The 25,612-nt window shown below is 40.3% G+C and overlaps 1 protein-coding gene across 8 annotated transcripts in view; it reads right to left on the bottom strand.

Annotated features, from left to right (window-relative positions):
• lingo3a (leucine rich repeat and Ig domain containing 3a) overlaps positions 1-11,370 on the bottom strand; it is a 44,781-nt gene extending 33,411 nt beyond the window's left edge. For 3 of the 8 annotated variants that reach the window (XM_044199701.1, XM_044199697.1, XM_044199699.1), the window contains exon 1: positions 10,241-11,370. The gene's annotated coding sequence lies outside the window, so the exon portion shown is untranslated. Of the gene's footprint in view, positions 1-4,749; positions 5,338-6,414; positions 6,549-10,240 lie in introns of those variants that run through there. The other 5 variants (XM_044199706.1, XM_044199707.1, XM_044199698.1 and 2 more) reach the window with 4 other exon arrangements.
• Positions 11,371-25,612: the final 14,242 nt, after the last annotated feature.

The following is a 25,612-nucleotide window of genomic DNA, read 5'->3' as shown; positions in this document are numbered from 1 at the left end:
TCAAACTGAGGGAATGTAACAGGAGTGCATTAAATAGACACGGGCGTGAAAATATGCATGTACACAGTGGCATGCAGAGATATTCATAGACACACAGTTCCACAGATTGTGATCTATACTGGCAAACATAACCCTATACTTCTCAGACGCAGCATGCAACCCGCCTCCCCTTATAAAAATGGACAGAGTGTTCCAGCTATTTTACGAGCAGAGTATAGCCTCTATAATGCCCCAAACAACAGAATAGAAACTTGTCACAGATGTGAGTCAGTTCAAAGCAAAGATCCTCAACAGACTACGCACTTCTGATCAAACACTTCTCACAGGCAAACCAAATCTGTATGTTCCTAAACAGAGGGAGAGGAAGACGAGTGGAAGAAAGCGAGGGAGGAAGAGGAACCACAGTCTGTTAAGCACAATCTCATTGCACCCATCTGTCACGGTTACAAATGGACACATACAGCTGCAGATTTATTAATTCAAATGATGCAGAAACAAAGCAAGGGAGAGATTTTCTTCCAGGCTTTGCCATCTTTTTTCAAACGAAAATATGTTGCCCCTTCTCTGGGGCTGCATAAAGAGACTGACTGCATGCACAACAAATACGCCTAATGACTTTAGTCCTGCAATATATAACCAAAAGTATGCTATTAGCTTTCCTTAATTAGCTTGACATCATATCATTGAAACACTCAGTGTCTATTCAAACTGGACTAGCATTAATAATAAGGCACGCTCTGTAATTAACATTATGAAATCATCTTTAATTTGAATCAGTATCCAAAGCTCCCAAGCTGAGTATTTTCACATATTCTACAAAGTGAAACATCCCAAGTGAAAACACACTTCGTTTCTCATCAAACTACGAGAAACACTTGAAAATAGCAACCCAGCTCAAGTTAATATCTCCATAATGAAGTAATGTGCTGCACTTTTTGTCAGCGGGCAGATGGTCTTAACACCTTCAAGCTACAAGCTCAAACGCACTAATGAACACAGTGAGTACAACAGGACATGTCTGACCTCGGTGCGACCTCCACATTATTAAGGCGTTTATTAAGGAGAAATAAAATATAATCCCTCTGGTGATGAAAATCTCAAATGATGATGCAAATGATCTCTTGCATGCATTTAGCGAGTAGAGGTTAGCTAGTAGTGGTTAGGTAGCTACATGTCAGCCTGTCAGCTGGTGTTGCACAGAATGGAGAATTTGTTCCACCAAAGAAAACGCTTGTGTGCAACAGTAGCTTGAACCAATCTTTGTGCTAAGCTAAGCTAACCAGCTGCTGGCTGTAGCTGTAGTGTATTTGTAGCAACATCCTTGTCTTGATTGCAGCTGGTGCAGAATGTGGTTGCTAGACTACTAACTAACTGGTACCAGGAAGAGAGACGTCATCGCACCTGTACTGGCGTCAGTATAGGACTGAGTTTAAGGTTCTATTATTTGTTTTTGAAGCTGGTCACGGCGTGGTGCCCCAGTACATCTCTGAGCTCCTCTGCCCCCTTTCATACCCCTGTGTCATTCCACACATGTTTAAATCCTAGCTCTCACTCTCCTATTCCATGCCTCTCGTCTTTCAGGAAGCAAATCTAAGCGACTAAGCACACATGCAAGCTTGCAAAAATATAAAGAAGAGCAACACATAAAGCAACAAACATAGAAGGCGAATCAAGTGAAGACAAACGGATAGAATCGCCCCACTGATCAGTTCACTCTCATCCCTCAGTTCTACTGATCTCCACTTCAGGAAAATGATTTGATCAACCGATTATCTGATTTATGTTCAATGGCTGAAAAGAAGATAAAAGTCAGCTTTAATTCTGACAGTGTGATCCACAGAGCAGACGGAGAGGAGCATTGGGGGTTATGGACTGATATGAAGATGCAAAAAGGCATAAATCTTTAATCTTCATTTATACCGGATATTTCAAATAGGTTCACTAGGTTCAAAGACCAATTTCTTAATGAGAAGAGTGAGGGAAGCAGACAATACTTGAGAGAGCTCCATAAATAAAAACACAGACGTAGGTCTTGCCTGCAGGAGTATTATTTTTGCACAACTAATGATATTAATCTTGATCTAAATGCATTATCATCATCATCACCCCACAAACGGCCAACTGAATGCTTCAGAGCTCAGCTGAGTCGAACACACTGTTAACTGCTGTCAACGACAGGACCCATTTGAAGAATGATTAATTAATCCAGTGCTTAATACCCTTGCACAGAGTTAAGTGCATCTGACCACAAACACGCTTAAAGTTCTCATTAGAGTCTGAGTCATTAGTAGGTTCAGGACTGTGGGGACGTTATGACAAAAAGATGCTGCTTTTGATCGTCAAGCACTTACAAATCAATTAGGAGAGGCTGGTGACGTGATGAGTGTGTGCATATATGTGTGTGTACATGGAGGTGCAGCTACAGGCATCAGAATTTAATTAGGTATTTCAATCCAATCACAGGATGTTTTTTTTCTAAATGCCACAAAAGGCATGTGACATTTCAGGGTCAAGGCAAAGAAAAATGGAACATGGTGAATGTGTGTGTTGTAGCTCAAACCTTGGAATCAGTCTCACAACAGAAACACACTGCACGTCATGTGTTAATCTAATCTTTGTCATAATTACATAACTGAAGAGAGCTGATTAAAGAGCTATCTCATGTACAGGGCCCATGGAGAGATGGTATGAAAGAGTCAACCCACAGGACACAGCTGGTTCTTCACAGTGGTTCAAAATACAGTAAGCTGTGTCTGCCTGGCTCAGCTGCAACAAATGTGGTTAAAAACAGAGCTGGAAGGACTGATACGCTTTCAAGCATAAAGTAATAATATCTCTGGAATATATCACTTGGTTTATACGGTATAAGGTAGAAATGGTATTTAAATTGACACTTTTCTCCACAAGTGATATTCCATCAAAGGATTTAGAGAAACACTTTGGAAATAGTTTTAAAAATGTGGACTATATTTTTGACAAAATGTAAATGCAGTTAATGGTGTGAGAGTTGAAATAGATAAAAGGAGTTTTAAAACAAACGGTGTTCAGAAAGGTGTTTTAACATCTTAACAGCACAGCATCTCTCACAATCTGGGGAAGTTTTTCATTTGAAGCAGCAAAACATTTCAACAACCAGCAGCCCTTCAGTGCTCAGTGTTTAAATTATTTAAAGTACCGAAGAGAGGTAAGGTTATATCTAATTTAATCATACGGTATGGATTTGCTGATGCAGCTGCAATGCTTTGACTGACTGACAAGTTTGTCATGGATCAGGTGTTGTTGTGGTATAAGTTTATGTGGTACGTTAGTGAAGATAATGCAGGATGCTAAAGGTATTACCTAAGCTGATAGGCTGCATGTAACGGCTATACTGCAGTACAAATGCCCTTTACTCTGGTTATCTGCCTCCTCTGACTTGCAGTTCATCAGATGATCACTGCTAGCGATGCCACTGTATGAATCTTAGGCTGAAAAGGACAGTTAGGGACACAGCAGAGTGCATAATAGTGACATGGCAGGAGCTTTCCATGTACAGGAATACAGTATTTTAGTGTTACTTTTTAGGACTGTGTCGACATTAGAGAAGGCATATGTTTTAACACTTAACATCAGGCTGAAATTGATAATTAGCAGTATCAATTTTTTTTTATTAATTCAATATTTGCTCTATAAATTGCTATAGATAATGATATATTCACAAATTCTGTATTTAGAATGATGAATCTGTCTAACTGTGAAAACAAACACCAAGTATTAATTTTATGAAATGCATATGAAGAGCAGCAAGCAAATCTCAGTGTTTTCTGTAACTCTTACTGTAACGTCGTTACTATACATATTACATCTTTGGTTTAGTTTACCATACCCATTTATGTTGTGTGATTGAGATGTATAATATACTGTGATAAATAATTATCATGGTAAAATTATTATTTTTAACTGTTGCAGAATTCGATATTATTATTAATACTTTATTTGTTATTATTTCATTGTCATTTACAGCATTTTAAGTCTTATCATTATTTATGTGTAAGTTAGTTATTCAGAGATTATTCAGGGGAAACTGTAGCCCACTTCAGTCAGTCAATCAACTACTTGTGTCAGCACTAACAATCCTATGAAGTATGTTGGACACCTGTTTGAATCATGTCTTATGCTGGTAAGGATGATACGTTCCTGAAGAGAGCACAGGCAGGAGCCTTGAACTCCATTTTCTCAGTCATGATGGTCGATCCATACTGGAGAATATTGTTTTTTGGCTGGCCAGTTGCAGCGCTTCAAGCTGCCAGCAGCAATAGAAATACATAAAATGAAATGAGCCGGAGAGAGCGACAAGTATATAAATTCCTCAAATACCCCGCACTTCATCCCATAACACAACTCAGTGTGGGAGACACTTTGCTCTGCTACACTTGAAATATCAGCTCACTCACACCAAAGGTTTTAACTGTTGATCTTTCAGCTGGCTTAAGCTTAAATCAACATGAACAGGACTGTCTCTGTTGCTTCACATTGTTAAAAAGCACCACCTCCTGAGGAGCAAACAAAATGACTTGATGCAAGAAACAAAAGATGTAGTGAACTCCTCTTTAGTGTGTACGCACTGCCTTCCTACACTCATGAGACTCCTTGGCTTCCCTTTTAGTACTTATGTAATGCTACGGCCATCTCATCACACATTCTTTCATCCAGAGATCTCAGAAAACATCAAATATGCAGCATCCAAAGAGCAGAAACTCTTTTTCTCACCCCTCCGCTTCCTCTCTGTAGCTCATCTGTGCCGTGGCTCCAGTCCTCCTCAGCCGGTCCAGTAAAGTCACACGGGACCTATCATCGGCTTAAATGAGCCAATTTTGTTTAGCGATGAGTTCTATGAAACATTGAGAGGGAGTGAACGAAGGAAAAGCATGTAGAAATGCAAGAAATAGATTAGAAGAGTGTAACACAGCCATCCCGGAGCTTGGATAAGTGATTGTGCTGGATGATACTGTAGCACTATGGCAGTGTGTGTACCCATACAATTTATAAATAGGTTCTGCAACTAGAAATTTATGTAAGCTAATATAGTTCTAAATTATAGACAAATATATTTTCTGAGTGGGAACTGGCATAAATTGTATCATCTTCAAAAAGCAAAAACACATTCAGTGAAGATAAATTGACTCTTCAACATCAGAGCACCTTTATTACTCTGATTCATTGTACTGGGTTGACATATTGCTTTGGCTTTGATCGTGTTTGTTTCAAAAAAACATAACAAAAGCTCTGTAGTACTAGTGGTTCCATTAGAGTCATCTAAATAAATGGCACTATGATGACAAACTGCAGTTATGCAGCGCTTCACAATTGCACTGCCCTACTAATTTGTCAAGAGCCTCAGCCCATTTTCCACAGGTCAACAGCATGATTTTGAATAAAACCTCTTATATTAGGCCCTGGAAAAACATATTTGAGTCCAATCTTTTACAGATTGAGGTCCATTTTAATGTCACTTTTTTTTTTATCTTGACGCTCCCCAGAGCTACAAATATTTTTCCTTGAGCCTCCCTTTGTGACTGGGGAAAATGCATGACCCTCCCTCCACCATAAATAACCATAATTTATTATATTCACACCAAAGGTAGTTAGTATTAGTGAAAATAAAAAAAACAGAGGCTGACAAACCTTGGCCCTCTGAACCCCCTTCCCTCATCGGGAAAAAAAGCAAACTACCATTCCAACTTACTTTGTCCTCTCCTATTACAGCTAATTCCAGCTCTGAAACAAAAATAAGACGCTAACTGAGTCCAGCCAATGCAATGAGCAAACAGCACGGAGGAAGTAAGGGATATCACCGAAACAAACAGTTAATTTCTTAAATAAAATGCAAATCCTTCTTACAAATAATACCCAAATAATCGCATCATCACACAAGCTGTGTGTGCACTTCAGCAGAATATGAATACCGTTATATGGGAGCATGGCAACCACACCTCCTACCCCACAAAACTAACAAAATTGAATAAGCCTACACATCACACACACAGCCAACATTAGCGCCATGTGCATATTAATGACCGTTTTCCCAAATAAATCGTAACATACACAACAGTGGCAGCAGCAGCCACAGAAAGCTGATTTTAAACAACGAAAATCCTGATAAATCTAATATCACAGATACGGGACCCACTATTGTCATGCATGCATCGCGTCCAGTGGCCGTTAGATACCAAGTTTAGTGAGCCCAATCACCATACGGCAGTAACCCCCCCCCCCCGATTGCCAAACACTGTAGTTCCTTGAATGGCCACTTGATGCTGCCACCAAAAGCAAGTCAATCTCCATAAGCCCCGTAAGATAAGAAAGATGTTTACTCTCTATAGCTAATTTCCCCGTTCATGGTCACGTGTAGGAGAAAGTGGCTGCGAAACTCACGAAAAATGCGAACGGCCCTATCTTGAGCCAGTGTTTGGTTGGTCCGTTCTGGGCTACTGTAGAAACATGGTGGTGCAACATGGCGATCTCTGTGGAAGGGGCCCTGCTCCCAATGTAGACAAAAACAGCTTATTCTAAGGAAATGAAAACAAAACAATTCTTATTTTCAGGCGATTACACACTAATGAAAACATACTTCCATTTCTGCCAACAGCTCCTCCTAAATGTTACACACTGGACCTTTAAAGTAATGAATAAATGGTTGAAATAGTTAGCTGAAAGTAATGGATAAAAGTGGTAGTAATATGAATGCAAACTTAAACCGACCTAAACATTGAAAGTTCAATAGTACAAAAAAATATTGTAACATTCATTTTTATAACCACTTTTTTATCATTAATAAAAATCCACTTTAAAATCAATGCAAATGAACACATATAGAGACAACATAAGGAGCGGTTTCGATGAAGAGGTACAAACAGGCCTGTGTCACTTCCTCTGACAAAAAAGGCTGAAAACCACTGTTCTAGGTAACGAGGTCAGCCAGCCTGTGGTCACCACAAATGTCAAATTAAGAAATCGTGTTTGTAAATTAAAGACCCTGATGTAAGGCCCCGGTGCTCTCTAAGCTCTACATTAAAGCCACTGGAAATTTGGCTTGTAATGGTAAAAATGCATATATGATATCAAAGTTGAGCGTCTCATCCACAAAAATCTGAGTGAAAATAAACATTCATTACTGTAAGAAAACCTAGTTCAAAAAACAGCTCATTTTGCTGTTTAGACCATTTCTCAAGACTGTGTAGGCGTGGCAGATCACATTTTGACTGACATCTGCCTGGCTCCGCCTTTGTCAACAATCATTCATGGCAACAGTCACTCACAGCAATGGCGCAAGCGATAATCAGCATAGTCCAGCCCTACATGTTTGAGCCGTCTGATTCGGAATCAGAGGACGAAGCAGAAGCCCTCCCATCTGAAAAAGTTTCATTTCAGTTGGTCACTGAATGGTGAGTTACAAAATGCTTTGCTATCTATATTACTCCTGAGTAGAATAGTTAGCATACACATGCAAGGTGACATTGTCACTCGGGTGCAAATTCTCTGCAGGTTTTAACCCCCGTGAGCAGTTGGAAAATAAAAGAATGACACGTTGTCACAAACAAGCATGATAGGGAAAAGAGCAGGGAGAGAGAGAGAAAGAGAGAGAGAGAACTAGATCGATAGATCAAATATAGGCGATATATGGTTAGCTAGCTAACCGCAAAAGGCTAAGTAAAGACAAGTTGGCTCAGAATTAAAGAGGCAGAGTGAGCAGGAGCGGAGAGGTTTTGTTGCAACTGTTGGAAAACTGACATGGATTTTTTAGGATTGGTTTGTGGAATTAATTGCATAATTTTGGTAATAAATATTAACCATGCCCAATTCAAACCCAATATCAGGAAAGTTTACAAAAACTTAAATGACAATTTTTCAAATTTGGATTGAAACTCATTTATAATACTTTTTAGATGCTTACTATTATATTCATAAGACCATGAATTACATAGTTAGAAGGCTATTGTGGATTTGGGTTTCCAGTAGCTTTAAGGTTACAGCCCCATCTGAATGTCTATAATGGCATTACAGCAGTCAGCGAGTGGGAGGCCGGTCAGCATACACAGCCCCATGATCGTTCCAGCTGGATGTATATAACCGCGACAGCTGACATGTCAGCGTGCCTGCAGGTATCTGACAGCCACTCACAGGGGCACTCTCTCCTTTTCCTCCTGCACTCCTCGCTCCGCACTTCCCTCTCCGTAAGAGCAGCAATGCCCTCATCTTGCTGACAACGGCTGCATCTCCCCTTTACTGCCCTCATAAATACTCCAGAGTTGAAAACAATGAGGCTGGGCATTGGCAGTGATAAGCTGAGGTAATGTCACTATTGAGCACGGCTGACAGCTTTATGTGCACAAGAAAGAATCAAAATGAGAAGGTAAGTGTAGGCGTAGTAATAGACAAGACTAACAGGCCTGATTCAACAATGCACTCTCAGGGCAACATAGACCTGTCAGCAGACATTTCATTACGGACACATAAATCTAAGTGGCACTTTGGATACCATTAAATGCTGCTGTATAATTGCATTCACTTCAATGCTGATTTTCTCCTCTTGATTTTTAGACAGTAACAGCTACTCTCAACAAGCAGGTATGAGTCCCTGATACCACAATGACATGTGGTGTAAGATAAGAAATATACAACTTCATGCTTAATCCTAAATCTGATGAGACAAAAATTAAAAATGGTAAATGAATTGCACTTATATAGCGCTTTTCTACCTTGTTGGACAAAGTGCTTTATAACATGCTTTTTGGGGGGGGGCCATGCTAGCCAACGCAAACAATTTGGGATTCAGTTGCTCAAGAACACTTCAACAGGACAACCCACTCCACCTCCTGAGAAACATCTCCCCAAAAAACTAGATCAAGATCCAGTCTCCATGAGGTACACACACCGCTTTTTTGTGTGTGAATTTTGTGTACCTATTCTACCTCACTGCCTAACCTTTTCACAGGATAAAAGTCTGAGATGTTTAATTTGATGGTAAACAAACCTGCAAAAGCTGCACACGAGAAGCAGGCAACACAGATGGTGAAATGTTTGGGTTTTAATTACAGCAATGTAAATGCATTGAAAAATTATAAGACATTAGTAAAAATCTCTGAGAGGGCCAGTGCCCCATGAAGCGATACACTAAACATGAGATGAAAATCAGGGAAGAAACCGTCATCAAGGGGTGCCCGAGTAGCCTAAAGGTTTAAAGCATTGACAATGAATTGAAATGTCCCCGGTTCAAGTACTGCCAGGGACCTTTATTGCATGTCACTCCTCATTACTCTCTCCCCTAATTTCCTGTCATCTCTCTACTGTTAACTTTCTACTAAAGGCACAAAATGCCCCCAACAATACTTTAAAAACCCATTACCGTTGTGGCCCTCATCAAATGCACAGCAAGTGTATTTCTATTTTTCAACTGTCTTAGAAACAGAAAGACAGCTGTGCAATCTCAGTTATAATTTGCAATTAATTACATGTTTTTGTAATGTATGCAAGAATTGACAGTGGTAAACCATAGTCCCTGACAGATGAGGAACAAGATTAAAGCAAAACTGTATAAAGCTTACTTATAAAAAACATCTCATTTCTTGAACTGCACAGAGAACTGAACACAGCCGCAATAAAGGCAGGAACAGAGCTGAGAGAGGGCTGAGCAAACACAGGCAGAGGCTTAGATGTGTCACACCGACGACAGGCAGCGAGCCTCTCACACTGAGATGACTGCAAGGATCGATCAAAGGCTGCCTCCCCCTTTCTACCCCACGTTTACATCATTAAAACCTAATTGAGAACTGGTTACCAAAGACACACATATGCACGCACACACAGAGTGGCCGTGCTTGCATGAATTCACGAGGATACCATCTCAAGGACGACAATAGAAAAGCACAGCCAGCGTGAGATAATGAGCCCCGATGTCCATCTGAGTTAGGGAGCAAATCGATTAGCCGGGACTGCACCATAACAGTGCGAGAAGAGGCTGAGGAGATAAACTAGTGTCACGTGAATCTCACGTTCATCAGGTCATCTGTTCAGGTGAACCTTGACACAACCTGGATGAAAGGCTGCAAGGGAAAGGAGCACAGAACATAAAGCCCATGTGCATTATCTCTGACTCAAACAAGGTGTGTAAAAGTGTCAGACAGCAGATCAAGTGGACCACCAGGTGTGTGTGTGTGTGTGTGTGTGCGCGCGTGCAGGGAAAGATGGGAACTTGGCTCACCCAGGACTAGAACTTGCACAGCGCTCCTTCCACATCTGCAAGCCTGGAGGTGCTGGGATCACAGCTGGCCGTCTGCTCTGGCTGGGTCTGTGCAGGAAAATGCTGCTCCCCCAGCCTCTCCAGACACCGAGCTTCCTCCTCCTCCTCCTCCAGCGGCAGCAACAGCAGTTGGACTGAACTGAATTCACTCACCTTCCCTCCCGTGTCTCTGCTCTTCCCAGCACTGCTGCTGAATTATCTACCGCCTCCTAAATGAAGTCCCTGGCTCTCCGCTCCTCTCCCAGCGGGCTCCCAGCTTTGTGTCTCGGAGAAGCGGTGAGGGCTGCCGCAGGCAGCGGCAGGCAGCTCGGACTGATGGTGTTCTCGTTATTGGGTTGCATGTGTATAACTGTCTTGGCATTTGTGTGTATGGGATGTAGAGCGTATTGTGTGTCAGTGTATGTGTGTGTGTTTTAAAGAGGACCCGGCTGCTGTTCATTGGGGCTCATCTGCGCTGTTGCCTGCCTCTCTCTCTCTCTCTCTCTCTCTCTCTCTCGCACTCGGGCTGTTTTGTGCTGCATTCACGTCCTGTGGGGGAAAACGGAAGACGAGTTCTCTACTTAAAAATTCAGCTCACTTTAGCTTTCAGCTGGCTGGTATACTCACAATACTCTGCAGGGACAGACTGTATGGAAATACATGTGGGACAAAATGTATTAAGACAGTCTAAAATAAATATGCGAATATACAGAGAAATGTATAAATATACCAATAGATTTGGTAATACTTCAATATTATTTAAACAGAATTATTATTGTGAAACGTTATTTCATCATTTTTGGTCTGTTTCTCTATATTTCTTCATTTTTATTTCTTAATATCAAGTTTAATCTGAAAAGTCTATTTAAACATTTTGATTTGATATTCTCACTGTTCAGTTATTAACACTAATCCCCGCCCCCTCTTCCTCCATCCAAACAGATGCTAACATGGTTGGCAACTGCTATTGAATGTAGCCAGCTAGTTCCTGTTTATTCATTTATGAAATTAGTCTGCAAGTTTGGTTTATTTAAACCTGCAATCATTGATTTTGGCCCTATGTGGGCAGCACAACAAGCTATAACCACAACACTGACATGTTATCTCCTTGTAAAGTTGATATGGTGAACTGTACAACATCTAACAGACACGGAGCAACATTAGCATTCAAGTTGTGTTTCAAATAAAATATTCACTCTTTTTAGATCTGTTTTTGTGTCTACGAACTCCTGAGGGAAATATCTGGCTATTTAGCAGCTAAAAGCCCCACTTTCTTCACCAGCTAGTTGCTAACATTGTTTGTCTGCTGTTTGGTGCTGGGCAGGTACTGAACAGTTTTAGAGCTTTTTTCACTGAAAACAGTTGCCTGCTGCGGTGAGAGTGAACCAAAATAGTAAAGTTGTGAGGCATAAAACCAAAACAGTGAGCTGAAAGACACTAAACGCTCCATAGAGCTGATGGGAAGTGAAGAGTTCTGGGTGATAATTTTCTGTGGGTTCGTGACTATAAGCAACACCTTTTACATTACATATTGTTAATTTTTCCATCATTAATATAGTGCAGCTTAATTATTTTGTTTTCTTTTGACTGTATTTTTTAGTACAGGTATTTATTTTAGAATATCTGTCTTTCATTTTCACACTGAACCCCACAGATCGAACAAAAAAGTGGTGCAGTGCTGCTCTTGTTTATACACTTCTGTGATTCCCCAAAATGACTTTAGACAATCATCAGAGAAAAGATGTACAGATGGACAGAGTTATATCAACATTATATTATATTCATTTGGCAGACTTTTTTGAATGTATATACCCATACACGGGGAGCAATTTGGGGTTCAGTGTCTTGCTCCAGGACACAAAAGAGGAAGTGGAGATCAAACCACCAACTCTATAGCCAACCACTGACCCACTACTACCAACTGAGCAACAGCTGCCCATTCTACAGCGAGACTGGAGAGAGGGTGGTGTTGAGTTGTGCCAGGTGGTTGAAACCATTATAAAGTGTTGAGGGGTGGATTGTATTTCATATCACAGGGAGTGTAGAAAGAATCTCTTGCCCTTTAAATCTCTATGGGACAGATGCCAAAACATGACGTTTACTGATTAAGTTTTACATCTCTGAATATTATGAATGAAACTCTACCATACTGTAGCTGCAGCAGAAAATATGTTGGAGTTAGGTCAGTGCTAAAGAGTTTTATTCTGAATTGAATCCTTGAAATGCCATTACAGGATGCAACTTAGATGTTTAGCTGAACACTTGCAAGTAGTTGTTTTTAACCTCCAAGTCATTTGCGTTTTTTCCAAGGATATTTTGTGTTGGAACCAGTGTGACATTACTGCAGAATCATTTTCACAAGACACTGTTAGCCAACACAGGCAAAGAAAACAAAACACATACAGTACATTGATGTTATTATCAACCACACAAAATACATCACAGCCTGCTTTTAAGAGCAGTCGACATATATCACATTATCATAGTAAGAAGGTCTGTACTAAAAAGATGTAGAGATATGTTTACAGTTACAGACTGGGCACTTTTCCCACTCCGTTCATTCTTAACTAAAGTGCGAGGAGTCGCATTTTACTCTTTAATGGGCTCATATGCCGACAAGGAGAGGAAGACTTGCGCTCTTCCTTCAGGCATCCTCACACATCTTTTACATTTCACTGCCGCTTTTTAACAGAGCATAAATCGGAGCCCGAGGCAGTGCGAGAGTGTCATATCCAGGTGAAAAGGAGGCTGTGCCACGTTTCATCCTATCTGCAGTCTGCATTGCTATCCTCAAATGCCACAATGGAGCTTTCCTGTGCTGGTGTTATCTGTGCTGCAGTCTCCATGCATGTGTGGTCTCTGAATGCTACATTGTTACTCTCCACACTGTAGAGTGAAAAATTTAAATGGAGAAAATACATGGGTGAATTTTTATTACACAATCTGAACATTGCCACTGGTTACTGCATTTTAAGCCCAAACTGCTGTGCTGCAGTAGCCTACAGTGACCTTCATGAATGTCATTTTCTCCTCAACCATTTACTTGGTTGGCTTAAGGTAAAAGCCGAGTAGCAGCTTTACAATAATACCACAGCACAGTAATAATCATCATGCCTCCCTCCATGCTTCATACCTGTGGGCAGTAATGAAATCAAGTCCGCTCTGGGTTCTAGGGGCTTTTCAGACTGAATATTTTTAAGGGGTTCTGCAGAAGTATTGAGGAGGTGGGTGTTATGCATAAAACATGAAGGCAATGTACCTGCCTACTGTGCAGGTTGAAAAGGCTGTATATCAAATGTAGGACTCTATAGTCATTTGTCACATTTAAAATACTGCTTATCCTCACTTTCTCTGTGAGGGTGTGAAGGGCTGAGTTACCAAACAAATAAAATCAGTCATGGTCCTGGGATCCAAACGCTGTGGTACTCAGGCAGCAGTATAAAGCAGTTTAGTATATTAATATAAGTACAGTGTTTAAGTACAGTTCTGAAGTAATGCTACTTACTTGGTGAGATTTACTTCTTTTAGGCCACAGCATTACTGAGGGAAATATTGTGACATTACGAATTCTACCTGATAAAGGTCACTTGTCACCTTGACCGTAATTGCTAATTGGTACCTGGAGGGAAATATTGTAAAAAACTAACTTTTCTTTAGAGCAAGAAGTATTACTTTTGATACTTTATATTTGCTGTGAAAATTTTGAATAAAAATTAACAGTATGTCATGATAAATATATTTTAAAAGGATTTGTTTCACACCTGTAGGAAGGTAAAAACATTTCTCTGTGCTACTTTAAAAAGACCTTCCACTAACTGAGAGGACAAGAGAGAAGCTCAAATTTATAATATGTGTGCATGTTATATAGGATATATTGGATACAAATATTTTTGATTTTACTGGACCTTCTGATTTGGTTTTGACGTCTGCTGTGTCTTCATATGAATGGATATGAATGTAATGTTATGAACTGTCAGCTTTGCAGAAATACAATTTTTTGAAACAGCTGTCTCAATAAAATGCTTATTTTTGAGTCCACAATAGTTTGTAGTATAAGTAAAATATTTTCCCTTTACAACATTAACCTTGCAGTGTTTGCAACTGGTGCACCAGCACTTCAGGCTGCGACTACAGTAAATCACAATAACAAAGGCAGCTACAAAAGTGAGTCATATTAAGTTGAATATCAATTAGCAGTACAGTGTGTCAGCTTTAATAAACAACTGTCATTAGCTTTTTAAACTGGGTCTCAGAAGAAGAAAAGCTGGGCATCACGTGATGCAGCCACTGAGGTCGGACGTGTGTCTCTGAGCTCCTGGTGTTTTTCAACAGTCGCCACTATTTCACTGGTATTAACTCAGCTCCAAATGTGAAACTTTTTTTTTCCTATAGGATTTTTTTTGTTCGCTTGAAACAGCACAATTCATTAAAGGGTGAGAAAATTAATAACAATATTACAATTATAACAATATTCAACACACCAACTGAGATCTCCCTCACAGCAAAGATGGCGGCTGACCAAGAAAAGCCAACGGTCAAATCTCTCATGAAAGCAATTTGGGATTCTAATGACAAATTGACCTGTCACATAAAGAAGAAGACAGCTGACATCCAAACTTCACTGACCAAAATCAAGTTGTCTCTCTCAACTTTAGCCGAGCAGGTTGACGAGATGGAGACTTGAGTAAGTGATAATGAGGATAACTTGTAAGACACCTGCACTCGAACTGAAAAGATGGAAAAGGAGATCGCTTTTCTGAAAGACAAAGCAGACAACCTTCAGAACTGGAGCAGGAGATCAAACATAAAGATCATAAACGTCCCAGAGAAATCTGAGGGCAATGACATGGTCGGACACTTGGAACGTTTCATCCCTTAAATGCTAGGGAACGATAACTTCACACTCCCCATCACCATGGAGAGAGCCCACCGCTTGGGAAGACCCTCAGACCGGATTAGACCCATCATCGCAAAATTCTTAAACTACAGGGAAAAAGACAAGGTACTCCGGTTAGCCAGAGAGAAGGGGGACGTGTGCCTTGATAAACAAATTTCCTTTTACCCAGACTACAGCATTGAGATTCAACGCAGGATGAACAGATTTAATGAAGTTAAGAAGAAGCTCCTGACCGAGATGGAGAAGGAAAATTGTTCTCTTGTGGGGTTCGATAGTTCTATTTACTAGCAACTGTTGAGGCTACGTAGCCAGTTTAGAAGTACGTGCCTACCCTGTGCTTAGTTTGGGGATTTTTTAACAGGGTGGGGGTTTTTTTCTTCTTTTCTGGGGTTATATATGGTCTTCCTCTTATATTTGTATCATCAAACTCAGTAATCGTAATACTACAATTAATGTCCAGAATTAGTTTTTTGTTTGTTTGTTTATTGAATATGGGATGTTCTCTCTGTACATTTTTATGTAATATAAATATGGCAGGTCGACTGAGCTGTATCTCACTAAATGTCAGAAGAATTAATTCTCCAATTAAGAGAAAGAAAGTCCTAACATCTAAAGAAACAATCTATCGATATTGCTTTCATCCAAGTGACCAATCTCGAGCCTAGAACATATGAAGCTACATAGAGACTGGGCGGCAACCTGAGATTTAAGTTAAACTCCATGGAAAATTATAACATGGGAGATTTGATCTCTGTGTAATAAATCTGAATAAGACAATATGGAATATCTGAAGAGGAGGTGCTTTGTGCTATCCATTCATTACAGATGGATTCCCGATCGAATAATTCAAAACATTCTCCAGAAAACTACTGGCCCTTTAACTTGTTGAACTCTGATTACAAGGTTTTATCCAAAATAATTGCTTTACGAATGGTGAATGTCAACCCTAAAATTATCCACGCTAACCAAACCAGATTTGTCAAAAACAGGCAGGGAGCAGATAACGTGCGCAGATTGTTCCATGTAATAGATGCTGCACAGAAATAAAAACACCCGGCGGTGACTGTATAGATGGACGCTGAAAAGGCATTCGACAGAATAGAACCAAGTTTCCTTCTTCAGACCCTTTGGGCTATGAACTTTGGGGATACATTTATTCAATATGTCAAAACGCTCTTTAATGCCCCTAAGACTCAAATTTTAATTAATGGAGTTTTGTCGGATGCCTTCTTGGCCTCCAGGTGATATAGGCAGGGATGTCCGAGCTCACCTGGATTATTTTCCCTTGCCATTGAACCTCTAGCCACTGCCATCCGTTCAAACCTATCCATCACTGGCATAACATTTGGCACAGATGAGCACAAGCTATCTTTCTATGCAGAAATTATATTATATTATATTATTCCTAACTAATCCAACTAATTCTCTTCCCCCATTATTTCAGTGTCTCAAGGAATACAGTGCAGTATCGGGTTACAAGATAAATTACTCTAAAAGTGAGGCCTTCCCAATAAATGTACTGGAGAACAATATTAGAATTCTTTCTAGATACCAAAGATGGTGCCCAGTGGTTTTAAATATTTGGGTATTAATGTTGGTGGTTCCTTTGGTAAAGTCTCTCAAGAAAACTACGTGAAGCTGTTGGACCAAACTAAAATGGAACTTACCACTGTCATTAATTGGTAGAATCAATACAATTAAAATGAATATACTACCCAAATTCATTTATTTATTTCATTGTATCCCTTTGAAAATTCCTATGTATTTTTTAAAGGCCTCAACAAAGCTATATCCACATTTTTATGGCATAAGAAAACCCCAAGGGTCAAGCCCATCACACTTCAGGTCCCAGGTGGGCTAAATCTCCCAAATTTCTTCTCAGTTCCGCCCATTGTGGATCTGGTTGCATTCAAAGATGAGATAGTTCTCAATAGAGCAACACAAAATGAAAACTACCCCACCTACAAGTATCCCATTCCTGGGCTTGAGGAAGAAACGTTCTGTGATTACAAAAAATTCAGTTCTTTTGGGTACCTTTGGCACATGGCAGGAATCTCATAAACTCTTCGTTGGAGTAGTTAGTTGGATTAGGAAAGGTATCAAAACGATTAGTGACCTGTATATTAATGGTATGTTTGCTAGCTTCCTCCAATTGTCTGAATTATTTGATTTACCAAGGCATAATCTTTTCAAGTACCTACAAATAAGACATTGGATTATAAGTCAGTCATTGGGATCATTCTCTAACATACCTGAGGAATCCTCATTGGAAATCCGGTTACTTGATACCAGACTTACTTCTACAAAGGGCCTAACATCTTCCATATATAACACCCTTATTGATAACCTCCCAGCATACCATAGAGCTTCAGTAAAGCAAAAATTGGAGTCAGACCTGGAGTGTTCTTTTGTTGATGGTGACTGGTGTACTCTCATAGAAAAACCACAGACTGTGTTGATATCCACCAAACAGACAAATTATGTTGTAAACTTAAAAATTGGAAATCTGACAAATCCCCAGCGTGGAAACACTGGATCAATGAACTTGTATCCTATAGTACTCCTGAGAAAATACTGTATTCTGTCAGAAAAAAACACGATCCCGCCCCTTTTCTTGATATCTTACCATTGTTAGACCCTAATGACTGACTTATCTACATATTTAGGTTTATTATTTCTGGATGTTCTTATTATTTTTATTATTTTCTTTCTTTATTTATCATATATTGTTGTATTTTTACCTTTATTAATACTAAGCGATTTTTAATGATGTAACAAATGCACCATAGTGTGTGTGTGTGTGTTGTATTTTGAAATGTTATGTTTTTATTAATTATGATAGAAAAAAGGAATGTCCTGATACTTCCAGTGCATATGCATATCTTATATTTTGTACATTTCCAATAAATATATCTATACAAAAAGAAAAATATGTTATTTACTACAGCATTATTGCTCTAAGCTTTAAACATCTCCAACCACAGCTCACCTTGACTGAAGGCCATTAGCAAAGACTTACCAAACCTTCTGCCAGTTTTATGTCTCTAAGACTCACCCACTCATACAGACAAACAACTAGCTAATGGCCATGGGCAACTTAAAGCAGTTTTTCCCATTAATGCACACCCACTCACTCAAAACAAAACACATAACAACGAGCAAAGGTGCAGATTTCAGTGAATGGAGGACAAAGAGAGGCACAGCAGTGCATGTGGTACATGCCTACTTTACTTTTCCTGAAAAGAAATTCTGCCAGAATTCAGAGAGCCAAGGGGTGAGTTTGTAAGTTTGAGTGTATCCAAAAAAACCCAAACATATTCATATGAATGCCAATTTGTTGAAGAGTAATTGTGATCCCAGGGATTTTCTGGCTTTTTCTTCATAATTCTTCATAAATGTGAGTATTTAGTGCAGTGGCTCCCTACCTTTTTGGCTTGTGACCTTTTAAACTGAAGCAGTGTCTGCTCACAATCCCTTGTCACAGTCTTCATATGTCTATGAGTTGCAGGCAGTTCAAGCAACAGGATTTGTTCCCTTCTCAAACTATTTCATTTGAGCAGTTTTTACAAGACTAAGAGTCTACAGCCATGCTAGCAGCTTGGTGAAGCTGTACTTAAAAACAGCAGTTCCTTGAGCTAAATGCTAACTTCAGCATGCTTATATGCTCACATTGACAATGCTAACATTAGCAGGTATAATGTTTACCTTGTTCACCATCTTAGTTTAACGCATTAGCATGCTAATATTTGCATATCAGCACAAAACACAAAGTTCAGCTGAGCATGATGGGAAGCTTTTGCAGGTATTTGGTCATAAACCAAAGTATAGGACAGCATGAAAATATGACCTGATGATGGCGCTAGACGAAAAGTCAAGGGATCACCAAAGTTATTACAATTAATCCTGAGGGGGACATGAACGTGTGTACCAAATTTCGTGGCAATCCATCCAACAGTGTTAAGACGTTTCACTCAAAACCACAAATGTCAACCTGCTGGCGCTAGAGGAAAAATAAGAGGATCATCAAAGTCATTGGGATTCATCATCTGGGAACTATGAATGTCTGTACAAAATTTCATGGCAATCCATCCAACAGTTGTTGAGATATTTCAATCTAATTCAATCACTAAAGTGGTGGACCGACTGACCGACTGCCAAAGATTAGAGAAAAAACAGAAAATAATTAACATAATTTGTGAAGCAAAAATTATTTCCTATCTTGTTAATCATCTCGCAACCTCTCAAATGCATTTGACTCCTTTTAGTGAGTCATGTTATCACTCAGCGGGTAACAACACAGTACAAAAAATAGATTGGATATCATGGATACTTGTGATATAGCACATTTTAATAATAATAAAGTGCTTTACACACAACAAACAATAAAAATAAAGATAAAGGAATAGAATTGTATTATATTAAAGTACATAAGACGGTAAATGGGTGTGCATGAGGTATCACATTTTTGTGCATCCATTTGGTCATACCTGCTTTGCATGAACACCAGTTTGTGTTAAGGAGTGTGTCCTGCAGCCTTACAGTGAGTGCCGTGCAGAGCCCATGTGGCCTTTGGCTGCTGTTGGACTGCCCAGACAGGCATCCGTGTGTGTGTGTGAGAGAGAGAGAGAGAGAGAGAGAGAGAGAGAGAGAGAGAGAGAGAGAGAGAGAGAGAGAGAGAGAGAGAGAGAGAGAGAGAGAGAGAGAGAGAGAGAGAGAGAGAGAGAGAGAGAGAGAGAGAGAGAGAGAGAGAGAGAGAGAGAGAAGGCATGCAAGCACAGTGGTAGATCTTCACTGCAGCCGTGAAAAAGGCTGTGTGAGTAATAGTTGCTGCTCAGCTTGTCTCCCTGCTTTGGACTCCCCGCGGGTGAGCGAGCTATGAGGTGGCACATGTATTTCACAAACAGTGCAGACATATTCAGGCAGAGAGTACATTCATCACACTACAAGCATGAATGTACACAAACACACAAAAAGAGGCAGACAAAGCATCTGTCTCTGGTGTTGTGAGCTGCTGATTTCTCCTCTGTGTTATCAGGAGGACGTACGTTGTGAGGACAGAAATTAAGTGACAATGCCGCATGTGTAACGCATTACACAGGATTAATCAGAATACAAGTCAAAACCAGATGAGACATGAAAGAAATTGTATGTACAAGCTAGAAACATGATGCAATCAAATATGGTGGCTACAAACAAATGTTTCATTAACGGCTCTGCTAGATTGAACTTTCATCTGCGATGCCATGTCTTCATCTTTGCCCTGTATTTCCCGCCTGTGACACAATGTCCTCATCCTGATCACTGCAATGTCTCCTCACTTACATGGCTCTCTGTAGGTGATATTTGTGAACAGGCTATTTTTTTTAATTTTTTTTTACTTTTCCTAATATAATGTGATGACTTAAAGTGAGGATTTCCATGCTGTAGCCAGGCAAAGGCAGGATGATTAATATGCTGGTGCTTCAGTGTTTGCGTGACATATTATTGTCTGTTTTTGTGTGTGTAGGCTGGACAGTCCCACACCCACAGGCTTGGACAAAGGTTGGTGACTCACCAGAGCTCAGCCAAAGCAAGAAGAAAAACAAAGTGATATACAGAAGGCATGGGAATGGATTAGTGGTGACTCTAAGAAGAGGAGAGGGAAATGGGAAGGGATGGAGGTCTACAGGGAGCCCAAAGACCCAAAGGGAGTTGAGAAATGTGTGGGCAGAGAGCAGAAGGAGGCAAAGAGAAGACGTCTGCTTCCCCCTGAAGACTGAATCTGTGGGGAGTGAGGGAAGGATGAAGTAAATAAAGAAGGGAGAGACCAAAAGGGGAGGCTAAGCAGCACCCACAGGGACTCTGAGGGAAGCAGCAAGGCGGAAGAGAGGAGACAGCTTGGAGGAACTCTGGAGACTAAAGACACACACACACACAATTTCTTTTAGATGTGTGCAGGAGACCATATTTGCTCGAGTAAATACAGAGACAACTGGGAGACTCTGTGTGTGTGTGTGTATGTGTGTGTGTGTGTGTGTACACGTGATTACACACATTCTTTTCTTACAACAGTGTTTACATAAACAAGAACCAGAGACGGCTATGGGCCTTGAGCAGCTTCTGACTTCTTGCATTATGTCAGACTGCTTTGCAAATCATTGCAGCTGGAAGTAGAAAGGTATGTAGTTTTGGTTATTCTGGGAATAACCAGATGTTTTAACAGACTGACTCTGGAAAGTCTTCTTCTTACTTTCTGTGCTGTGGAGTCTGAACATCATCTTAAAAAGGCACCCTGTGGAGTTTTGACCTCTCGTGGTGCTTTACTGTAAAGCAGAGTTTTGATGAGTGGATCTCTGAGGGAAGTTGTGCATATCAACAGTTGGTGGGTGTAATTTACAAGTAGAAACACATAAAAACAGGTTTTTGCAAATGTTTTATGAAGTAGTGAATTAATTCAACATGATTGTAAAGCATTCAAGGACAGGTTTTTTTAAAGTAATACAATCACTGCAATCATTCGTCATGTTCATACTGGCCCTGAAGCGATCCCTTCCTTACATGTATGAGCGGGAGGAGGGATACTCCCTTGTAGTCGCATGTAGGTTTATAAGACAAAATACTGGCAATAAACCTATGCCAGCACAATGTTACGAACTTGATTTTGCTCAAACTCAGTAGTCTTTGAATATCTTCACACAGTGATACAATACATTATCAGCGATCTATTCAAATGAAAAAATAACAGACTTTAGACTTTCACTTACAAAACTAAAACAACATAAATATGCGACTCAATCATCTAGTCACCTCTGCCACAAATATTAAAGCAATGTTGTGTTGGATTTAGTAATACATTGAGTGAGCACAGATGTCTGTCTGACCCACTTTCTGTTCCTTCAGATTTTCTGTCTATCACATCACTTGTTACAGCTACAGTCAAGCCTGCAGGGTTGGAAAATACAAATGTCCTTCAAGGATGAAATCTGACCTTTTTTTCACTACAACACACACACACACACACACACACACACACACACACACAACACTGTGTGTTTCTGGGTCAATGTCAGCCCTGTTAGAGTAAGAGGTTGGCGCTGCACTTGAGAGACAGTCCCAGCCTTTAGTGTTGAGGGTCAATGCCTCCCAAAAGGGATGTGGAATATCTCCCCAAGTCTGCACACATCACTGCGTCACATGAATAACCCCAGCAGCTTCCTGCCAATGTCAGGGGCACATGGGGCATAAAAAACACCCACAGCGACAGCAGGGAGAGGAACCAGGAGGGGCACAAGGACACTTTTGTGACAGATCTCTGATTAAACACAGACATACAAATATAGTATATAATGTTTTCCTGTGCATAAGTCTGTGTAGCTGACAGCAGGACAGTGAGCTGATCTCGACAGATCCAGAGCCATGCAGGCAGCTTCAATGAAATGTTAAATAATTGATTGTTGCCTGGCAATAAGAACGTAGCAGTGTGTGTGTGTGTGTGTGTGTGTGTGTGTGTGTGAATGCTGTTCATAGTATATGACTCTAGCAGCGTATGAATTCATTAATTAAGTCAAGGCTTCAGGACTAAACCAAACCCTGTAGATGAGAGTAAATTCCCCTGCTAGGTTAGCTAATTAAATCACAGCAATTATTTATAACACAGTCATAAAGTTAAATTAATGTTTAATTTTAAACCAAATGTAGGGAGGGGTGTATGTATGTAAGAGAGAGCGAGGGAATGATATACTGTAGTGTTAGAGAAGGGAGGGAGACACTGAGCTTCATACTGAAGAGGGAAAAAAATGACCAATGAAAGGTTGCACTGTTGTGGGTGACGGAAACATAAATGAAATAAAATAGTAGACAAAACGTGGCCGCAGCTCAAGGATAATACACAACAGCTGAGATTATCCATCAAATGAAACTTTTAGCCCTGAATGAGCTGAGGCAGCAAATGAAAGTACGGGTGAAAATCAGTCACGGATTCGTGCCTCAATAAAGCTGAGGTCAACAGAAATGAAGTGAGCAAGACGAGCGGATGCAATGGAGGAGGAGGAAGCAACATGCAGCAAGCTGCGGATATGTTCACGGAAGCAACAGAATAAACAGCCTGAGTGAAGAGCAAACTAAATTATATTTAATTATACGATGTCACTGTCATGTCAAAAACTTGTCCACTGCTTTAACAGACTGGCAGCTCTCTCTCTCTCTCTCTCTCTCTCTCTCTCTCTCTCTCTCTCTCTCTCTCTCTCTCTCTCTCTCTCTCTCTCTCTCTCTCTCTCTCTCTCTCTCTCTCTCTCTCTCTCTCTCTCTCTCTCTCTCTCTCTCTCTCTCTCTCTCTCTCTCTCTCTCTCTCTCTCTCTCTCTCTCTCTCTCTCTCTCTCTCTCTCTCTCTCTCTCTCTCTCTCTCTCTCTCTCTCTCTCTCTCTCTCTCTCTCTCTCTCTCTCTCTCTCTCTCTCTCTCTCTCAAGTCTGAGCAGACAACCAAGGCTTTTATGTGTATTAAAAATGGCTCACATCATTGCACAGCTATGAAAGACTGTAAATAAGTAAGATATTTTATCTGCTTTATCTCACCAACAATGCACAGCTGGATGTTTCCAAGATAAATTAAATCATATTAAATTAAAAGGGTGGAGGGTTCATTTTAATCTTGCTAAGATTTGGAGCTCTTGGATTCACAAAGCAAGCTGTATGGAGAGAGGATGGCTTGTTGCTTATACACAGGGGAAATTACATCAAAATGCTCATCAGGTTTAAATGAGGTATAGTCCCCGGGAGTTGCCTTTAATTGCTTCTTTCTTTACTTGACATGCACATTTTGCAGTGTATGCATGACACAATGGTTATTTTGCCCATGGCAACACAAGCCTCCGTCATTATTAAAGCATCAAGCTTGACATTCTGCTAAATGGGACTTTGAGCAGTGCGCTCTTTGTTTCTCGCTGCCTACAGTGATTCAATGTTAAAAGTTGAAGTTGGCAGGAGAAAACAGCCTTTGCATTAAATGCAAATGAAGTGTTAGTTATAGATTCATCTTTTTCCACATGCCTGTTTTTCTTCCTATAGTGCTCATATAGTGCTCCTATACATCTGGCTTGAAGACCTCACTTTTTTTTTTTAAATAATGTGAAATTGAGATGCTTGGCCTCTGCCAATGCAAATTCAAACAACTCATCACTCTATTGTTATTTGCACCATCTGCTCTTGCTGATACACAAGGCATACAGGCCTTCCACTGAGATTTACACTCCACCTCTTCGGTTAAATACACACTCTATAAATTACATTCGCCATTTCTCTCCCTCCACAGATTCTGTGTCCATCCTACCTGCTGTCAAGAGATAGTGACGTAAGTAAATGTATTTTTTTATAGCTCAAAATCATGGAAACGAAGAAGTTGAATTCACATTCACATACAACGTGACTTGGGCTGGTAATTAGCTCCCCTATCCAATTGCAATTGGGTGTTCTATTTTCAGTTATATTCTATCTTGACATATAGTATATTTGTTTTTCTCATTTTAAGGATTTTTTAAAATCAATTTTATCAATTATTGATGTAGTTATTGTGAGCAATAAGTTCATGTGAGCACATGTGCAGAAGTGGAGGCTTGCTGTCCATTTGGGCCCAAGCATGGGTTCCCATGTTCATCTGTGTGTGCTGGCCTAGGTGCCACTGGGGCTGCAAATGAGCAATGTGAAGTCCAGCCAAGCGCTCGATCTGCTGCCCACAACATCATGGTAGAGCAAGTCTGAGCACAAAGCCAGGACTCAAACAAAGTGCCTGACTGTCACGGCCACCCTGTGTATACGCTCCGGCTGCAGGCTATGGGTGGGCTCTCTGTCATCCCTTTAAGAGCAAGGATTGAACAGACAGGAGTGACATTTTGGGGCGTGTATGAGTTTAAGCTTGAATGTGTGTGTTTGGAGTGTACTGACACAATCTGTTGTGCATTTAGCAGTGAGTAAACACGAAGGAGGTAGATACTGATTACTTTTTAGCTCATTTTTGGATTTAGATGTTTGTGCCTTTTAAGTGTGTGTGTGCGCACATGTTCAGACAGAGCCATCTGTTCCAGTCTATAGATTTAATGTATTATCCACTCTTACAATCAACACTGGAGTCTTTTACGATATCTACAAGTTAAATTATGTGCAGCCGTGCCAGTAAAACTAACAGAATTGAATTTAAAAGAAAAAAGAAAAAACAGCGAGTGGCTGTGTGGATTTTAGCCAACACTTATACAATGAATCTGTATGTGCTTCTTCCTGGAGGCAATCCTTGGATAAATCTGCATCGCTTAAGTACAAACAACAACTTTTTCAGACAGAGTTCAGACAAACAGCCTATATTTACTCGCCAGGCAGGAGCCTTTGCTCCCATCTTATCAGACGGTAATGACAGAACTGTCTGTTGCTGTCACCCAGAGAAACACACTGGCCTTGATTAATCCACCTCTTCCCCTTCTCTGTTCTCCTAA

Source organism: Siniperca chuatsi, linkage group LG6 (genome assembly GCF_020085105.1).
Source record: "Siniperca chuatsi isolate FFG_IHB_CAS linkage group LG6, ASM2008510v1, whole genome shotgun sequence".
NCBI lineage: Eukaryota > Metazoa > Chordata > Actinopteri > Centrarchiformes > Sinipercidae > Siniperca > Siniperca chuatsi.
Note: the sequence above shows the minus strand (reverse complement) of the source record. Positions and strands in the feature narration are given on the sequence as shown.